This window comes from Pinus tabuliformis, chromosome 3_2 (genome assembly GCF_031772625.1).
Source record: "Pinus tabuliformis cultivar Carrire ecotype Pingquan chromosome 3_2, CPIR1, whole genome shotgun sequence".
In the NCBI taxonomy this organism is placed as follows: domain Eukaryota; kingdom Viridiplantae; phylum Streptophyta; class Pinopsida; order Pinales; family Pinaceae; genus Pinus; species Pinus tabuliformis.
The window spans coordinates 549,477,986-549,499,752 of NC_142302.1; positions in this window are offsets into that span (position 1 = coordinate 549,477,986).

Genomic DNA, 21,767 nt, shown 5'->3' on the forward strand with positions numbered 1-21,767 from the left:
TTTGGGCACTGCAACCCCAAGCATAAAATGTCCATAAACCAAGGGCTCCTAAGTCCCTAAAAGTGTTGTTCCAACCCCTAAAGGAACAAGGTCAACTGATTACAGCTTCTCCCAGAAGTTCTCCATGAAAAACTACTCAGAACTGGTCAAAACTGGATCATTTCACCTGCTCCATAGGCAAAGTGCGTTGCATCTCACCTAAGTACACTCAGTGGGTGCGTTGCATTTCAAAAATCCCTTCTATTGGGTGCGATGGGCGAGAAGAGACAAATGGCAGTGTCAATCCATGAGGTGGAGAATCATGGAATCTTCCAGAAACTTCTCTTGTGACACTTGCCTCTCTGAATTCGACCAAGGATGAGTAAAAGATCATCAATCTCCAAGTGGAAGCAAGAACTATCAGAGGGAAGACACTAATAAAATCACAAGCTGACTCATCTCCCTTACAGACATCTATATATGGATCCCTCATCCTAGAGATCCAGAGGCTGGAATTTTGCATCTTGTAAGGAATTGTTGTTGGTTTCTTGAGGCAACATCATAGTGTTGGGTGATCTAAGCTTTGCATGAGGTGAAGAAGGGCTTACTTGCTGAGGGGATGATGCTGGGTCAGAACAACTGGTTGTAACTCTCTTGGCTCTTTCTTGATTATCAATAAAGCTATTCAAGTTTTCCTCCATACTCTTGTGTCATTTATGTTTCATGCATTTGTATGGTCAATTTACATCTGATCCTAGATTGTTTATGATAATAGATCCATGTTCTTGTATAGTGTTATGTTGCTTTGATTCTACAGGTACTCTGTGAAGCTGGGTATACGGGAAAGCAAGTAGCAAAGGACTATCAGAAGATAGAGGAATCGAGCAAGGAGCCAAGCGCAAGACAGAGGTTGGTCTCCTTTATTCTTCTCTCATCTATCTTTCATAAAGGAAAACGAAAGTAGTTTTACTTTGTTTGTTTCTAAGGTAGCTACCCACCTTAGTGGGATTAGCAGTTCTGCATAGACACTTTTCCCTGTAACAAGCATCGAACCCTAGGAGCTCTAGCACCAATTTTTCTGAGAGTTGTCCCTGTTATTAAATCTTCCACACACACAATCATATATTCTCTATCACGTCTCCTCCATATTTTACCTATTTGTGCATTGGTTAACCATTCATACACATACAATTGGTTCATATGTATACAATTCCGTCTCCATTCAAGTATGTGTTGAATAGATTGTGCTTTGAGTATTTAATCTTGCGATGGATATACCAACCCTATTCTTTCCATTTCTCTACTTGGCACCGTTTCCTCTGCTCTTCAATAACTTGTGGCCAAGAAGAAGTAGAATGGAATACTATATGCTTGCTCCATTTGTGACTATTTCACCCACCTGTGCCTCAATCTTGTTGTTGTTACACTAATACAAAACACTTGAAGGAGTTTATGTGCATTGTTCTGCATGTGTTGGATCATACTGTAAACTACATTCTTTGCCCCTTGGGATTCTCGCTGGTTCTTATGCATTGGAATGTATGTACGATGGTTGAATATGTGCAAGTCATGACTATCATTTCAATGGTGCATGGGCTCTTGCAAGAGGATATATATCATATATACAATGTGTTGAAGAATTTCCTGTAAACTGGTGATGAATCTATGCGTTCAAGGCTCCTCTTCGTGGCATGTATATATTATATTTGGTGTCAAAGGTCGTGAACTGTGTCATATTGCTGTGCGTAATCCTAACAAATCCTTTGCATTGTTTAACTTATTTTCTCTATAAGTAGTGCATATGAATGAATATGATTTCCCATTAAAGGTTACTAATCCATAGGAAAGACATTCAATTAAGCTCGTGCGAGTTGCTTCTGTGGCGACAGAGAATTTGTCATTAGATAATGGTGTTGAATCCGAAGACAAGCAATTAGAATTTGCCACAAAACTAGTGAACCTACAGTGACCTGAGTATAAGCACCTACGTTGGTTATATTTGTGTTGGCACCTATGTTCAATATCTATTGGAACCTACGTTGGTTATATTTGCATTGGCACTTGTGTTCAATATCTATTGGCACTTGCATTCAATATCTGTTGGTTATATTTATTATCCGTATTTATTAATATAAGCTGTATTGGCACTTGCGTTGAATCAATGATTTGGTCAAATGAATGTATTGTGTGCATTGGAAAGAATCCCACTAAAGATATGGTGACATCGTAGTGGAACCTTCTCTTGCTGGAAGTTGAAGAATCCTTGTGACCACGGACCTGCATGTTTGAGTAATTGTCATTTTCAACAATGATTCTCGTGATTCTCACTAGAGACCTGTCTGCCTACTAGTTCATAGACAATGCAGTTTTAAGGGTAAGCATGAAGTTGTGAATGTTAGTATGGTTGAAAATGTGGGTATGCCTCTTGGTGGATTATGGGTTTTTATTCTCTACATACGTGAATATGTTGGATAACGTGTAGCTTGGATATAGCCATTGTGGAAAAAATGGTTAGAATATCAATTCCTCTTATTTTCAAAGCTTGGAGGAAGACATAAAATGTGTTGAAGAATGGTACTATTGGTAACATTGTTGTCTTTTCTTTCAATTTGAGAGGAGTCTTCAATCAATAATAGGATTATCCTTCTCTTCAATGGATTTCCCTCTTATCATTGGGAACAATTAATTTTGAAACTCCTTGCTTTTACTAATACATTTTTTGGTTTTTTTTTTTTTTTTACTTCAGTTGTTTGAATAATGGTGAAAATTCAAGGTTTATTAGAGTTATTAAACACTCTAATCCTCTCTTTTGTAGACAACACAATTAAAATCAACAAAGATACTTTGTTTGATATGAGAACTTGTCTGCAAAATGTATATGAGAATAATGAGTTTTTGCAGCTTGAGACAACGATACAACAACGTAAGCATCATTCTAAACTATTTTCTGTTCAGAACAATCTATTGCTCCAAATTGAGACAGACTCAAATCAGAAGCAAGAATACAAAGTTGAGGTTGATTCACATTCAGTGCCTAGTGCAAGAGCAGATTTGCATGCAAAAGAAGAAATTCAACTTGCACTTCCCAAGACGATTCTTAGACCTTGGGAAGAGCTGGTCAGCAAAAAGAAAATAACATGTATTGGATATGATAAGGAGGCGTCCTTTCATACTATAGACTACTCAAATCCAATAAAATTTAAAAGTGTAGGGTTTTTTCATGGTAGTTCATCTTCATTTGTTTCAAATTATGCTCCTCTTCCACAACAACCACAGATTATCAGATGCCAACATTGTGATAGAGTTGGCCATGTGAAGGTTCACTGTTTTGATCTTCACCAGTGCAAGCATTGTGGTCAACGTACTCATTCTTCACACAGATGCTTCAAAAACAAACATCCTATAAGAACAAATATTCACCTCGGATGGATAACTTCTTGGCAGTGGGATTCAACAACCAAGAAGATATTTCGATCATATGTCAAACTTTCTTCTAGAGTATTGAAAGGTCTTGCAGTTTAATTCTCTTCATCTTCTCACCTTGTATTTGACAAGGGGGAAGTAATGGTCATCTACAAGTTTCAAATATAAATCAAGCGAGCCTTAGCCACAACTTAAACATGTTGTCTAAGCCTTGCTGCCTAAGCCTATAGCCAGAGACAACCATACCTAGATTCAGAGTTGTAGATAGAGACACAGAAGCTCCTGAGCATGAATTTGGTTGGTGGTCTTCCTTAAACCACCATAGGCTGTAGACCTCCCTTTCTAGGTTGAAGGTCTCCCTCTCCAAAGCATTAAGGAGCAATTCCTCTAGCAGAAGGCTTCAACTTCTTACCAAATTTGGAAGAGTTCTGAGAATCACACTAAACGTTCCTTTGGTTGGTGGCCTTCCTTAAACCATCGTAGGTTGTAGACCTCCCTTTTTCCAGGTTGAAGGTCTCCCTCTTCAAAACATTAGGGACACTTCCTCTAGCAGAATATTTCTACTTCTTGCCAGATTTGGAAGAGTTTTGAGAACTGCACTAAGTGTTCCACAGTTGGTGGTCATTCTTAAACCAACGTCGATTGAGACCTCGAGTTCTCCCACCTTATGCCATCATCTCAGAGAACAAACTCAGCCTATTGTTGTGATGCATTGTTGTATTTTGTATTATAGCTCTCTTCTTGGACTCGTATATACCCCTACAGATTAAGGGGGGGTGTTGGACACCTAATCCTCTAAGGGTTAAGGTGAGGAAGTTGAACAATCAAAGGGAGTCCAAGAGACCTTGGAATATGAATCAAAGAGTCACAAGAGTGTATTATAAAATATAATTCATGTTTTATTTTTCACATCCCATCTTTGCCATGGTTCTGTTTAACAAATTTAATTATTCTGTGTCTATTTTGGAATAGGTATACATATAATTTAATTATCAATAATTATTATATTGATGGTAGGGATTTAAAATGCATAATATTTTAGAATATATGTAGTAGTAGTCATGAATCAAAGGTTTAAACTTATCTCAAAAGTAGTTATGCCTTTTATGCTCTTTTAATTAAATTAATTAACAAAGAAAAGTCGAACATGCATTATGGTTTTTTGAATGGTATTGGCCTATGGTATTATAACAAAGCTTATTTGCAAATTAATGTTTTTTTGGTATGATATTGGCTTATGGTATTATAACAAATCTTATCTATAAATTAAGATTCTCCACAATAAAACATAAACAAATATCCATATTTTTTTTCAAGATATATATATATATATATATATATATATATATATATATATATATATATATATATATATATATATATAATAACATTGGTAAGGTTACTATATTAAATAACATTTAAAAAAATAAAAAACAATGAAATTTATTATATACCACAGACAACCACATTATATATAAAAGAAACATTGTAAGCTATTTTGTAGGTTCCACTTGTTGATTAAAGGCTCATTCATTCTACAACCCAGTGTGAAGGCGATGTGTAAGTATAATCTAGACACCAAATTGGTGTATGAGACCCCCTTGTTTGTGGGACAAGGGACTCACCTCTTGGCTACTAAGTCTAGAATACATACATACTCTACCCCCATTTGGTTTTGAACCTATGAACTCTTAGGAGGAAACACATGCTCTTAGCCATTAGGCCCACTCAAGCTGTATGCATGTGCTCAACTTGGAGTTGATACGTATCCCTATTCATATAAAAATAAAATATTCTCTAAATATAAAAGAAATGCCTGCTATAATAAAAAAGAAAAAAAAATGTAATGCATGTTTAATTAGTTGTTCATATGACCTAATATAATAAAATATCCAATGTGGGTTATGAACACACTATTTTAATATGAATTAATATTGACGTATACTTCAAAATATATTAATAAAAAAAAACATTTTAATGTGTGCTGATAGAATGACTCAATGCATATGTTATGTAAAATATTTTATATATTGTTTTAAAAATTTATGTATATATCATATAAAGCTATTGAAAAAAATAAGTTCTATTGGTTAAAACATTTGAAGTGGCCTCATTATAGCTTAATCCTTTTTTAGGTATACCATTTTTTTTGTAGAAATCAGAAAGAATTTTTGGACATATAAGTTTAAGTAATGTAATCTCTATAGCATTCAAAAATACAATTTAAACAATGAAAAATTACACATAGTTTTCGCACTCTAAAATAAGTTTGCATTTGAAGAAAATTGATCTCTCTTGGCTCATGTTAGATCCGTGCTTAAGATGGATCAATGCTGGTAAATACAATATAATTGACTACTATTTACAAGAAACATTTACATTTGACAGAGAAAACGTATACATCCCTTTCCCATTAGATAATTATCGAATTTTGGCTAGAGCAAAATAGATTCATCTTAAGTATGGATCTAACATGAGCTGAGAGGGATCAAGTTTCTTCATGTGCAAACTTTCCTAGAGTGCAAAATATAATGTGTTATTTTTCATTGTTTAAATTGTATTTTTGAATGCTAAATAGAATATATATAGGACCAAATAAAATTTTTAACTATAAAAACTAAAATTTGTTTCTTTCTATATATAGATGTATATGAAATTGATATCAATATAAATTAGTTAACATAAATCTTCAAATAGTTTATTTAAATCTCTTGTTAAATATTTTTGAAAAGTATAAGATTTAAACATCTAATTCAAAGATTTTTTTAGCCGGCATTATTTTTCTATTTAGAACATAATTTTTAATTTTTGTTTTTATTTTAAAGGGGCACATACAAACTTACACATCCCCTCATACTTGGTTGTAGAATGACTCTCTCAGCTGAAAATTTTGTCACTTTAATAATGAGGTTTTGTAAGTTTTAATTAAATTTAAAAAATTATAGATAGTTTGTGAGATATTTAATAATATGGATTAAGAACAAGTTTAGAACATGGAAAAATTTCAAATTTTTATTTTTATTTTTATTTTTATTTTTTTATTTTTTATATTCGTTTTGGATTATTAGATTATTTATTGAATATTATGCAAGGTGCAAAGACTTTTTTCCCATAAAAAATGCTTTCTTTCATTTCTTTCCTTGTTCATTCAAATAAGTGAATGTCTGCTCCAACAATCAAATAAAAGTAATTTCTATTACAATTTCCAACATCAAAACTTGTCATTTTAAAACTTCCGCCAATAACCCACCAATTAAGGTGAAGGGTTATTTTTAATTAAATAAAAATAATTTGAAAGACAAAAGGTATTTGACATTTTTTATATGGTGACATGGAGTCTAAACATGAATCAATTTTGCAGTGGGGAGAGTAAGGAGTCATTCCTTCATGGAGCCTCTCATTTCTCTTCTCTAAAAATCATTGAATAGAAAATTTTGGAGTTGTTGGAATTGTCATTGCGACAACAATTGCAAATTGCTGTCAAATTTACATTTTCCATTAATTGGAAAACATTCATATTTAGATTGGCTTTTACTATTTAGTTACAATTCCTCTTACCACTTTTTATTGTCCCAGTAATTTTGGTTCCGCTGCCACTCGCTACAGGTGATGAGGATGGAGGGATGTGAATTGAGGGTGTATAGGGCGTCGACGTAGAAGATGAGGGAGTCCCATTTATTCTGCTAGCTATTGCTATTATGGCCTTTTCCTGCAGCGCCATCACAACACAAAAAAAATCTCAATGCAAATTACCAAAAAAATCTCTGTAAATTTGATATTTCAAGGACTCCAATGAAATATAATAAAATCCACAAGCTAAGAAAAAATCCTTCTTGTGCAAGATTGCTACACTACCTTATCTGCTGGTATATTGTAAATGTCCACTTTCCCTGCATAGAAAATTGTGAGAAGCGAGGAAGGGGATTGTACATTTATATCATTCGGCTCGGCAAAATAAAATCACATTCAACATAAATTCTACCATTGAGGGGAAAAAATTTTGTACGATGTAATTTAAAAATAAAAGAGGGCAACAATGATGGGCATAGAAGAGCACAGACAACACAAGACTTCACAAATTCAGCGACACACAACAGATCACAAACAAGAACGGAAAACTGAAAACATAGAAAGCAAAAACTTTTCATTACTAGAGGGCCTTGCTTTGGCTTGCATTGCTCAGGCAGAGGAGAGATTACAAATTTATAAATGGAAGAAGCTCTAGAATTGTACAATTCTATCATGTGGAATACATGACTACACAGTGGAGTCACTAGGACGACGTAGTAGGTTGGCGTGGGTGGCAGCCAACTAAGGATGGTGAGGTCGATGCCATTTTTTTTTTAATTTGACTGCATGTTTAACATTCTCCCACTTGAAGCCGAATGAAGAATCCCGAATCAAGTCACACTGAGTCCTACCATGCCTCTACATATCTCATGTTTATTTCTTGGTAGAATCTTTTTGAGCATATCAATAGGGTTCTTAATTGTAAGGATTTTTTCCAAGGATAATTATCCTTCCTCCAACACATGCCAGATCCAATGGTACATTAAGTCAATGTGCTTCGTTTTTTTGTGAAATGATGGGTTTTTCATCAAGTGAATGACACTTTGACTATTACAATATAGCACATACTTGTCATGTTTTATACCTATCTCTCCTAGGAATCGTTGTATCCAAAACATATCTTTACAAGCCTCTGTTACAACTATGTACTCTGCCTTTTTTGTAGAGAGAGCTACTATCCTTTGTAGCCTTGACACCCAAGATACTACTGCATCGGCAAATGTGCACAAATAACATGTAGTGGAATTTCCGGTGTCGATATCTCCAGCCATATCTATGTCTGTGAATCCTTCAAGCATAGTCTCATTATGACCAAAACATAAACAATAATGACTAGTACCCTTGAGATACCTCAAAATCCATTTTACTGCTTGCCAATGTTGTTTGCCTAGTTGGCAAGGAACCTAATCACTACTCCCACTGAATATGCAATGACTAGTCGTATACTTACCATGGCATACATCAAGCTGCCAACTACCGAAGCATAATGAATATTTCTCATCTCTTCCTTCTCCTCGTCATCACTAGGAAATAACTTAGTACTCATCTTGACGTGAGTTACAAGGGGTGTACAAAATGGCTTGGAATCCTTCATATTAAACATATTAAGCACATTCCTGACATATTTTTCTTGTGACAGCCACAACCTTTTGTTTTTCCTATCACGGATGATCCTCATGCCCAATATATTGTGTTCTGGACCCAAATATTTCATTGCAAATTTGCTGCCCAAATATTAATTCAACCTACTGATCATATTCTTATCATGCCCAACAATCAACATTTCATCCACATATAAAAATAATATGATATACTTTCCTTGATCATACCTCTTAATATAGACATAATGGTCATCTTCCAACCTGTGAAAACCATGTTCCAACATGAATGAATGAAATTTCTTGTACCATTGTCGAGGTGCTTGTTTCAACCCATAGAGGCTTCTTCAACATGCAAACAAGGTCTTCTTTATCTTTTTCTATGAATCCTTCTGGCTACTCCATATAATTTTCTTCCTCCAATTCTCCATGAAGGAAAGTAGTTTTTACATTTAACTGTTCACATTCTAAGTCTAAAGCAACAACAAGACCAAGAATAACTCTAATGGATGATATCTTAACAACATGTGAGAAAATTTCAGTGAATTCAATACCTTCCTTTTTGGAAAATCCTTTCACCACCAACCTTGCTTTATACCTTTCCTTCTTTTCATCACCTTTGTGCTTAATCTTGTAAAACCATTTGTTTTGTAGAGCCTTTCTAGCTTTTGGAAGCTTTAACAACTCCCAATTTTTATTTTCCAACAAAGAGTTCATTTCTTCCTCCATCTATTTCTTCCATTCTTTACTGTGCTCAACTCTACAAGCCTCTTGAAATCAATTAGGATGTCTTCTTATTGCTCTTCAAACCTGTCAATAAATTTCTTGACCTCCACCTCACCTAGAGTCCTCTTAAACATTTCTGACTCATTAAATATAACATCCATGCTTCTAATCATTTTATTTTTGACTAGATCCCATAGACGATAACCAAATTCTTCATCCGCATATCCCAGAAAAATGCATTTCATAGATTATCATCTAGCTTAGTTCTATTTTCTTTTAGAATATGTACAAATGCTTCACATCCAAATATTTTCAAATGAGAATAATTCAACTTCTTACTAGTCCAAACTTCTTTAGGGATGCTGCCATCCAAGTCTGTACTTGGAGATCGATTTATAAGATAGCAAGTTGTCCTTACAACTTCTGCCCAAAAATGCTTCTCCAAACCATAATTGGACAACATACTTCTCACTTTTTCCATAATGGTGCGATTCATCCTTTCTGCGACACCATTCCGTTGAGGAGTACTAGGCACAATCTTCTCATGCTTTATGCCAAACCTGTTACAATATTACTTGAATGCATTTGAGAAATATTCTCCACCATTATCTGTTCTCAAGCACTTGAGCAACTTGTTAGTTTCTCTTTCAACAACAACATGGAACTTTTGAAATATTTCATATACTGCACTTTTACTTTTCATAGGGTAGGCACAAACCTTCCTGGACTATAATTGTTACAAAATATGATTCTCCTCCTAATGACTTGATGTTAACAGAACCAAACACATCTAAGTGTATCAATTTTAACAAATTTTTCTTTTTGTCATGGCAACCTCTAAGGAATGAAACCCTTCTTTCTCTACCATATATACAATGCTCAGAAAGATCGAGATTGTAGGATTTCATACCCGGAAATAAATTTTTACCAACAAGGACTTTTAAACCCTTCTCTCTCATGTGACCCAAGTGCTTATGCCATAGATCTGCTGAAGTTCCTTCTTTTGTGACAAAAAGATCTGATTTTCTTATAATTGCCTTCAATGTATATAATGTTCATGTCCTGGATCCTCTAGCCATGACCAATGATCCTTTGCTAATTTTCCAGTGTCCTTTTCCAAAGCTTGTGGAATAGCCTTCATCATCCAATTGTCCCATAGAGATCAAACTCATGCGCATTTCTAGTACATGTTTGAATTGTTTCAACAATATATCCTGTCCATCCTTCATCTTGATCTAGACATCTCCCACTCCAACAATAATGCAAAAATGATTATTCCCCAAATGCACTCTATCATAATCACTAGGATTATATGCAACAAAATTATCTTTGCATCAGGTTACATGGTGAGATGGCCCATATCCAAGGATCTAATCAAATCTACTACTAGATGCATATTAACATGCATCCCCTACTAAAACAATAAACAACACATCACCATCTGTGGCTACATCAATCACCTTCATTTGTGTTGGATGACTTGTGATTTGTACTGGCTGGTCTCTGATCCTTTTTTCCTTTCATCTAGACTCAACATTCCTTCTTCATGTGCCCGAGCTTGCCACAATGAAAGCAGATGATCCTGCCCCTCCTTGATTTCGATTGGCCTCTCGATTGTGATCGTCCTTGTCGGCCTCGATCAATTCTCCTATCACGATCACCTAGAGCTAGAGCTTCTCCTCGTTGGTTTTTTGCAATTGACTTGCGTTGCAGTTCTTTATTCATTAAAAGACCATCGACATCATTAAACTTCAGGGTCCCTGCAGGTGTTGAAGTACTCATAGCTACAATTAATTTTTCTCAGTTGTATGGCATAGAACACATTAACAAAATGGCTCTAATTTCATTATCTAGAATGATTTTAATAGAGGCAAGTTGACTAGTAATAATATTAAATTCATTCAAATGCTTAACAACTGAAGCACCCTCCTTCATCTTGAGATTGTAAAGCTTCTTCACCAAGAATAATTTGTTTGATGCCGTTTTCTTCTCATATAGATCATGGAGCTTCTTCCATAATCCCTTTGCCGTATTTTCTGTGGACACATTGAAATACACATTCTTTGCTAGATATCGACGGATTGTTGCAATCGCCTTTCTATCTAGCTTATTCCATTCCTCATCTGTCATTGATGAGGGTTTCTTTGTTACACCCTCAATCGACAAGCACTGATCCTACAAAATCAATATATCCTTCATTTGTGATTTCCATAGGGAAAAATTAGCCCTGCTCAATTTCTCCATATCTGTAACTGGTGTCTCCATTGTTAATAAAATTCACGCCCTAGAAAATCAAACTCCTCTTACAAAATAAAACTTTACAAAAAAACCTTTAATTATTGCACCTTTTAAAATAAAAGACAAAATCCACCTCCTTTAATAATTTTTTAATCATATAACAAAGATCACCTCCCTTTTAAAATAAAAATCCCTCTCCCTTAACAAAAGAGCACCTCCATTTTTTGACGCCTCCCTTTTAACAAAGGAACACCTCTTCTTTTTAATTAAATAATTAAATAATTAATTAATTAATTAAAATGCATTTCTTCCAACCCCATGTTTTTAATGTTGTTCGTTTAAACAACCACAACCACAACTCACAAACATACACGATCCCATACCATTCCACTGGTCATTGCCTCCGCCTTCCAGAGTTCTCCAGCAGATAGCGGGACTTTGCCAAAGAAGGGCTTGTTGGTACAGCACTGAGCTTCAACGTCGTGACATCAGGTGGCATGCACAAGATATATTGACCCTCCTTGAAGAGCATGGGTGTCGAAAGAGGCCGCAGGTACTAGAGGCCATAGGGTGTGAAAGAAGTTGTCGAATCGAAGGGACTAGAGAGAGTCCTCGCTATGCTAACAATGCCTTGGCCAATGAAAAAGTCCAAGACGCCCACTGAGAATAGTCCCAACGCAAACCTATAAAAGGCCACTTTATTACACAATGGTTTGCACCCACTTCATTATTCGTGTGATGGCAGTGGTTCAGATCATGAACAACTCGTAGACAATGCCAATGGTGGACATTGACGGATGGGATTCTACCGATGAGGAGATCAAGAGGGAGATCTTGCGTAAGTAAAAGATCAAGAAGGCTCTGAAACCAGTTGATGGGCATAGAGGAGTGCAAAGGAGCACTGACAACAAAAGACTTAAAAAATTCAGAGACACGCAACATATCACAAACAAGAATGGAAAAATGAAAGCATAGAAAACACAAGCTTTTCATTACTGGAGGGCCTTGCCTTGGCTTGCATTGCTCAGGCAGAGGAGAGATTACAAATTTATAGATGGAAGAAGCTCTAGAATTCTCCAATTTTGTCATGTGGAATACATGACTGCACAGTGGAGTCACTGGGATGACGTAGTAGGTTGGCATTGGCGGTGTGGGCGGTGGACTGCTGAGGATGGTGAGGTCGACGCCAATTTTTTTATTTTTTTATTTTTTGTAATTTGGCTTCACGTTTAAGAAACAAGATTAATTTATTGTGATTCTGATAAATAAAATCCTAAACCAACCAAGCAGTTCTACCTTTATTTGAGTGTAATAAGGAGTGAGTCAATATTTGAACAATAAGTTTAGATACTCAAATTTTACTATAGCAAAATCAGTTCATAAGTTTAATTTTACACATGTACCCATCAAAATTGCAGGCCACTTTGGATTCAAAAATCTAACAAGTGTGGAGTTATCTTTTTGCTACTAAATTTGGGAAACAATTCCTACTGGAAAATTGTTAATTTTGTTTAAAATCCCATTGAGTAGAATCGAACATTACTTGTGACACTGTTTTTCTTTGCCCATGCTGTGAGATTTTCCCATGATTTTTCCGAGGGTTGTTTTCCCTTATCGTTGTCAGTTAAAGTATTCAAAGATCCTGAAAAAACCCACATTTGTTGAGCCGAGAGGCTCATTCTACAACCCAGTGTGAGGGCGGTGTGTAAGTATTTTTGTGCTCAACTTGGAGTTGACACATGTCCCTATTAATATAAAAATAAAATATTCTATAAATATTGATGTATATTTAAAAATATATTAATAAAAAAATATAAGCTCTCTTCTTGGACTCGTATATACCCCTACGGATTAAGGGGGGGATGTTGGACACCTAATCCTCTAAGGGTTAAGGTGAGGAAGTTGAACAATCAAAGGGAGTCCAAGAGACCTTGGAATATGAATCAAAGAGTCACAAGAGTGTATTATAAAATATAATTCATGTTTTATTTTTCACATCCCATCTTTGCCATGGTTGTGTTTAACAAATTTAATTATTTTGTGTCTATTTTGGAATAGGTATACATATAATTTAACTATCAATAATTATTATGTTGATGGTAGGGATTTAAACTATGCATAATATTTTAGAATATATGTAGTAGTAGTCACGAATCAAAGGTTTAAACTTATCTCAAAAGTAGTTATGCCCTTTCTGCACTTTTAATTAAATTAATTAACAAAAAGAAGTCGAACATGCATTATGGTTTTTTGGAATGGTATTGGCCTATGGTATTATAACAAAGTTTATTTGCAAATTAATGGTTTTTTGGAATGATATTGGCTTATGGTATTATAACAAATCTTATCTATAAATTAAGATTTTCCACAGTAAAACATAAACAAATATCCATATATTTTATATATATATATATAATAACATTGGTAAGGTTACTATATTAAATAACATTTAAAAAATAAAAAAACAATGAAATTTATTATATACCACAGACAACCACATTATATATAAAAGAAACATTGTAAGCTATTTTGTAGGTTCCACTTGTTGATTAGAGGCTCATTCATTCTACAACCCAGTGTGAAGGCGATGTGTAAGTATAATCTAGACACCAAATTGGTGTATGAGACCCCCTTGTTTATGGGACAAGGGACCCACCTCTTGGCTGCTAAGTCTAGAAGGCATACATACTCTACCCCCATTTGGTTTTGAACCTATGAACTCTTAGGAGGAAACACATGCTCTTAACCATTAGGCCCACTCAAGCTGTATGCCTGTGCTCAGCTTGGAGTTGATACGTATCCCTATTCATATAAAAATAAAATATTCTCTAAATATAAAAGAAATGCCTGCTATAATAAAAAAGAAAAAAAATGTAATGCATGTTTAATTAGTTGTTCATATGACCTAATATAATAAAATATCTAATGTGGGTTATGAACGCACTATTTTAATATAAATTAATATTGATGTATACTTCAAAATATATTAATAAAAAAAACATTTTAATGTGTGCTGGTAGAATGACTCAATGCATATGTTATGTAAAATATTTTATATATTGTTTAAAAAATTTATGTATATATCATATAAAGCTATTGAAAAAAATAAGTTCTATTGGTTAAAACATTTGAAGTGGTCTCATTATAGTTTAATCCTTTTTTAGGTATACCATTTTTTTTTGTAGAAATCAGAAAGAATTTTTGTTTAATCGTTGTCAGTTAAGGTATTCAAAGATCCTTAAAAAAACCCACATTTGTTGAGCCGAGAGGCTCATTCTACAACCTAGTGTGAGGGTGGTGTGTAAGTATTTATGTGCTCAACTTGGAGTTGACACGTGTCCCTATTAAGATAAAAATAAAATATTTTGTAAATATAAAAGAAACCCCTGCTATAATAAAATAGAAAAAAATTATTATCCAATTTAAGGTCACAATCAAGCCAGACATCAAATTGGTGTATGAGACCCCCTTGTTTGTGGGACAAGGGAGGTGGTGAATGAAACCCCCCTTGTTTGTGGGACAAGGGACATTTTATTGCTAAGTCTACGAAGGCATACATACTCTACCCCCTTTGATTTTGAACTTGTGACCTCTTAAGAGTAAACACATGGTCTTAACCATTAGGCCCACTCAAGCTGTAATGCATGTTTAATTAGTTGTCCATATGATGTACTATAATAAAATATCCAATGTGGGTAATGAACAAAATATTTTAATATGAATTAATATTGACGTATACTTAAAAATATATTGATAGAAAAAAACATTTTAATGTGCGCTGATAAAATATTTTATATATTGTTTAAAAAATTATGTATATATCGTATAAATCTATTGAAAAAAATAAGTTTGATTGATTAAAACATTTGAAGTGATCTCATTGAAGTGATCTCATTACAGTTTAATCCTTTTTTAGGTATACCATTCTTTTGTAGAAATCCAATAAAGAGTTTTTGGACTTATAAGTTTAAGTAATGTAATCTCTATAGCATTCAAAAATACAATTTAAAAATGAAAAATTACACATTGTTCTTGCCCTCTAAAATAAGTTTGCATCTGAAGAAAATTGATCTCTAGGCTCATGTGAGATCCATGCTTCAGATAGATAGGTCTGTGCTTAAGATGGATATATGCTAGTTTAAATGAAATGGAAAGACAAGATCTTACTGTTGGACACGGGAGCAGGGGCGAGAGCTTGCGCATTGGCATAAGGTGCGAAAAGATTCATTACCAAGAAGGTGACGAAAAAGATCAGGAACATAACGAAGACGGTGGAAGTGGCCATCTCTGAAAATAATAAGAAATGTCGATGTCGGATACCAAGAAAATCAAGAGAGAAAATCGTACCGCCAAAAGATCGCAAGTTATAATTTCATTTCAAAATTTTCAAGTGGGAGTACTCAGTGTGAAATATTGAGGACAGAGTCACATTGAATGCATAAGAGAAATCAAATCAGGGCCCGGGATAAAAAGAATGTGGATGCCCATGTTATGTATGTTGTGTCTTAAAGGGTGCATTAAAGACTCAATAAACTTGTAAATATAGGTTGGCAAGACATAGTACTAGTTTATCTAGCCATTAATACATAGGGAAGTATATGCCCATTGCTAAATAATATACCTCTTCAGTGCTATGGTGGGCATACTCTGCCTCGTGTATTTATGGCTAGATAAACTAGTAAATATTGGTTGTCGTAAGTAATATTATTCGAAACTGAAAAAAGACAATACAAAAAAAACATAGATCCCAAAAATAAATTTAAATATTCAAACACTTTCTAGGCATATGATGACTCTAAACTAAAAAAATTAATTAGTAGATCACATCAGAATAAAAAAACTTTGTTAAAGTGGATGAAGTACATTAAAATAAAGATTTGTATTTAAAATCAATGTTTAGATAGACAACAATTTTTTTTAAATGCCAATATGTTTTGTTACACGCTATCATCATTAGTGTAAGAATAATATTTTTATAATTTAAAATCCTTTATCATGCCAAGTAGGCCAACCTTGTTCCCAATTTTCTTAACCTTTACTATTACTTTGAAATGATGTGATTCTCAACTTCACTAATCCTTTTATGATTTAAAATCCATTATCATTATTATCAAGCGAGGTAAGAGAACCCTGTTCCCAAATTTCTTCAACTTTACTTTCACTTTGAAAATGATGTGGTTCCACATATGTCAACTTAACTTCACCCCTTTTTTTTACCAAATGATGTCATTTTTAACTGAACAAAGCAATACAAAATTCTATTTTCCGTCAGACTACGGCCATCGAAAAAATAATAATTAAGGGATATTGGGCGATGTGACAAATATATTGTCAAGGTAAAAAAGAAGATGCCAGGAAAAGAGAGGTGCTTGAAAACAGGACATGAAGAGCGTTATCTTCTTTAACGAATTTACGCTGAATTTATCTTTTTCTTTCCCTCTTAGAGTGAAGGCAGAAGACATCATTGATTTAGTAACAAAAATCAATTTAGAACCTTCCCTAAGTTTTTTCATTCAACTCCTTGCAAAGTCTAGACATGTTAAAGAATGATTTTTCTAGTAAGTTCCTTGTTTCTATTATAAATTTGACTATATTATATGCCTCGAGATCAAAACTTAATACCCATAGAAACATTTAACCCAAAGAATCTTAATCGGTTGCAATGTTTTCTGTTCAGAACAATTCACTGCTCCAGATTGAGACAAACTCCCATTAGCAGCAAGAATACAAAGTGGAGGTTGATTCACATTCAATGCCTAGTGCAACAGTAGATTTGCATGCAAAAGAAAAAATTCAGCTTGCACTTCCGAAGCCGTTTATTATACCTTGGGAAGAGCTTGTCAGCAACAAGCAAATAACATGTATTGGATATGATAAGGAGGCATCCTTTCATAATCTAGACTACTCAAAGCCAATCAAATTTCAAAGTGCAGGGTTTCCTCATGGTAGTTCATCTTCACTTGTTTCAGATTATGCTCCTCTTCCACAACAACCATATACTATCAGATGCCAACATTGTGACAAAGTTGGCCATGTGAAGGTTCACTGTTTTGATCTTCACCCGAGTAATCATTGTGGTCAATGTACTCATTCTTCACACATGCTTTAAAAAAAAAACCTCCTACAAGAACAAATATTCACCTTGGATGGATCACTTCTTGGTAATGGGCTTCAACAACCAAGAAGATATTTCAGTCATATGTCATAATTTCTTCTAGAGTATTGAAAAGTCTTGCAGTTAAGTTCTCTTCGTCTTCTCACCTTATATCTGACAGGGGGCGAAGTAATGGTCATCTACAAGTTTCAAAGATAAATCAAGGGATCTTGAGCCACAACCTAAACCTGTTGCCTAAGCCTATAGCCAGAGACAACCATACCCAGATTCAGAGTTGTAGACATAGACATAGAAGCTCCTAACCATGCCTTTGGTTGGTGGTCTTCCTTAAACTACCACATTTTGTAGACCTCCCTTTCTAGGTTGAAGGTCTCCCTCTCCAAAGAATTAAGGAGCACTTCCTCTAGCAAAAGACTTCAACTTCTTGCCATATTTGGAAGAGTTCTAGGAATCGCACTAAGCATTCCTTTGGTCGGTGGCCTTCCTTAAACCATTGCAGGTTGTAGACCTCCCTTTTCTTAGGTTGAAGGTCCCCTCTTCAAAGAATTAGGGACACTTCCTCTAGCAGAATATTTCAACTTCTTACCAGATTTGGAAGAGTTTGAAGAAATGCACTAAGTGTTCTAATGTTGGTGGTCATTCTTAAACCACCGTTGGTTGAAACCTCGATTTCTCCCACATTATGCCATCATCTCAGAGAGAAAATTCAGCCTATTCTTGTCATGCATGATTGTATTTTGTATTATAGCTCTCTTCTTGGACTCGTATATACCCCTACAGATTAAGGGGGGGAATGTTGGACACCTAATCCACTAAGGGTTAAGGTGTGGAAGTTGAACAATCAAAAGGAGTCCAAGAGACCTTGGAAGATGAATCAAAGAGTCACAAGAGTGTATTATAAATGTATATATCTGTTAATAGAAATGTTCATGTTTTATCTTTCACATCCCATCTTTTCCATGGTTGTGTTTAACAAATTTAATTATTTTGTGTCCATTTTGGAGTAGGTATACATATAATTAATTATCAATAATTATTATGTTGATGGTAGGGATTTAAATTGTGCATGATATTTTAGAATATATGTAGTAGTAGTCACGAATCAAAGGTTTAAACTTATCTCAAAAGTAGTTATGCATTTTCTGCTCTTTTAATTAAATTAATTAATAAAAAAATGTTGAACATGCATTATGGTTCTTTGGAATGGTATTGGCCTATGGTATTATAACAAATCTTATTTGCAAATTAATGGTTTTTCGAATGATATTGGCTTATGGTATTATAACAAATTTGATTTATAAATTATGAATTTCCACAATAAAACATAAATAAATATCCATAATTTATATATGAATACAATAACATTGGTCAGGTTACTATATTAAATAACATTTAAAAATAAAAGCAATGAAATTAATTATATAACACATACAACCGCATTATATATAAAATAACAATGAAATTAATTATATACCACACACAATCACATTATATATAAAATAGCGTTGTTCCACTTGTTGAGGAGAGGCTCATTCTACAACGCAGTGTGAAGGCCATGTGTAAGTATTATTATTATTATCCAACGTGTAAGTATTATTATTATTATTATCCAATTGTAAGGTCACGGCCAAGCCATACACCAATTTTGTGTATGAGACTCTATGAGACCCCCTTGTTTGTGGGACAAAACTCAATGTGAAGGCCATGTGTAAGTATTATTATTATTATTATCCAATTGTAAGGTCACGGCCAAGCCATACACCAATTTTGTGTATGAGACCCTATGAAACCCCTTTGTTTGTGGGACGAAGGACCCACCTCTTGACTGCTAAGTCTAGAAGGCATACATACTCTACCCCCATTTGGTTTTGAACTTGTGACCTCTTAGGAGGAAACACATGCTCTTAACCATTACGCCCACTCAAGCTGTGTGCCTGTGCTCAACTTGGAGTTGATACATATTCCTATTCATATAAAAATAAAATATTATCTAAATATAAAAGAAATGACTGCTATAATAAAAAAAATTAATATGTAATGCATGTTTAATTAGTTGTCCATATGACCTAATATAATAAAATATCCAATGTGGATTATGAACACAATATTTTAATATGAATTAATATTTACATATACTTAAAAATATATTAATAAAAAAAAATTAATGTGTGTTGATAGAATGGCTCAGTGCACATGTTATCTAAAATATTTGATATATTGTTTTAAAAAATTATGCATATATCATATAAAGCTATTGAAAAAATTAAGTTTTATTGGTTAAAACATTTGAAGTGGTCTCATTACAGTTTAATCCGTTTTAGGTATACCATTTTTTTTTGTTGAAATCCAAGAAAGAATTTTTGGACTTGTGAGTTTAAGTAATAAAATCTCTATAGTATTCAAAAATACAATTAAAACAATGAAAAATTACACATTGTTTTTTCACTCTAAAATAAGAAACATTTACATTCTACGGAGAAAACGTATACATCCCTTTCCCGTGAGATAATTAATGAATTTTGGCTAGACCAACATAGATTCATTATTTTCCACTTGTTGTCCTTCCCGATCTAGGATTTGCTGTTCATTTTCTTGCATTGGTGGGATGTCTTCCTATTTCTCTTCAAACCTATCAATAACTTTCTTGACCTCCAATTCACCTAGAGTCCTCTTAAACATTTTTGACTCATTAAATATAACATCCTTGCTTCTAATAATTTTATGTTTGACTAGATCCCATAAACGATAACCAAATTCTTCATTCGCATATCCCAGAAAAATGCATTTCATAGATTTATCATCTAGCTTAGTTCTATTTTCTTTTAGAATAGGTATGATCCGAGTGGAAAATGGCATCAACCCATGGTATTCATCCACCCATGTTATTCATCCACCCTTGGAATTTACCCATGGTATTGTGAGTGGCATCCACTCATGGGATTTATCCACCCATAGTATTGTAAGTGACATCCACCCATGGTATTCATTCACCCATGGTATTGTGACCTCCACCCATGGTATTCATTTACCCATGGAATTGACCCTTGGAATTGTAACTGAAAAATACTATAAGTAACTAGTTGCATTTTGAAAAGAACAGATGGTCCGCCACAATGTAGCCTTTATAGTTATTATTGGATTTATCCACCCATGGTATTGTAAGTGACATCCACCCATGGTATTCAGTCACCCATGGTATTTTCCCATGGTATTGTGACATCCACCCATGGTATTCATTCACCCATGGAATTGACCCATGGTATTGTGACATCCACCCATGGTATTCATTCACCCATGGAATTGAGTCGTGGTATTGTGACATCCACCCATGGTATTCATTCACACATGGAATTAACCCGTGGTATTGTAACTGAAAAATACTATAAGTAACCAGTCACATTTTGTAAAAGGACAGTTTGTCCGACACAATGTAGCTCTTACAGTTATTCTCCATTTTAATAAAAAAAATTCTTTGTGGTTTTGTTTATTGGGCATTCTCCTCTTTTTCTTATGGAAATTCAAGTTTTCAGATCTTGGGGGTTTCTCCCCCCAAGATCCATTTCAATTTTTTAGATCTTGGGGGCCTCCCCCCAAGATTCGGATCAGTGGTATCAGAGAAAGTTACGATTCCATGGGAATGAGGATTTCATGTGTATTTCAGTTTCAAATTTTTGTAGCAATATTCAATAAACTTCAGGCACATGCTACGACCTCCACAGAGCACTTTCTTGGGCCAAGCAGGAAGAATTTTTCTTTTTTCATTTTTTTGCAGGATTTTTTTTAGGGCAGCGAGTTTGCAGATCAGATCTGAAACATTTGGTACAATATTTACAAAAACAAATAACAAATCTGGATTCCTCGTGAAAAAATACCAAAAAAAAAAAAAAAATGGCCAAATCAGAGTCTGGATGAGGTAGATATCGCTGATTCAAAATCAGCTATGTTGTAGAATTGTTTTTTGACAAGAACTAGTGGACGACGAATCTCCTATCATTTTTTGAAGTTTTTGTGCAGGACTTCAGAAAAATGATTGTAGATTTCTTGAAAAATCACCCAATTTCAAAAAACAAATGGGTCTAATCAGAGTTCGGATGTGGGAGATATCGCTCATTTAAAAT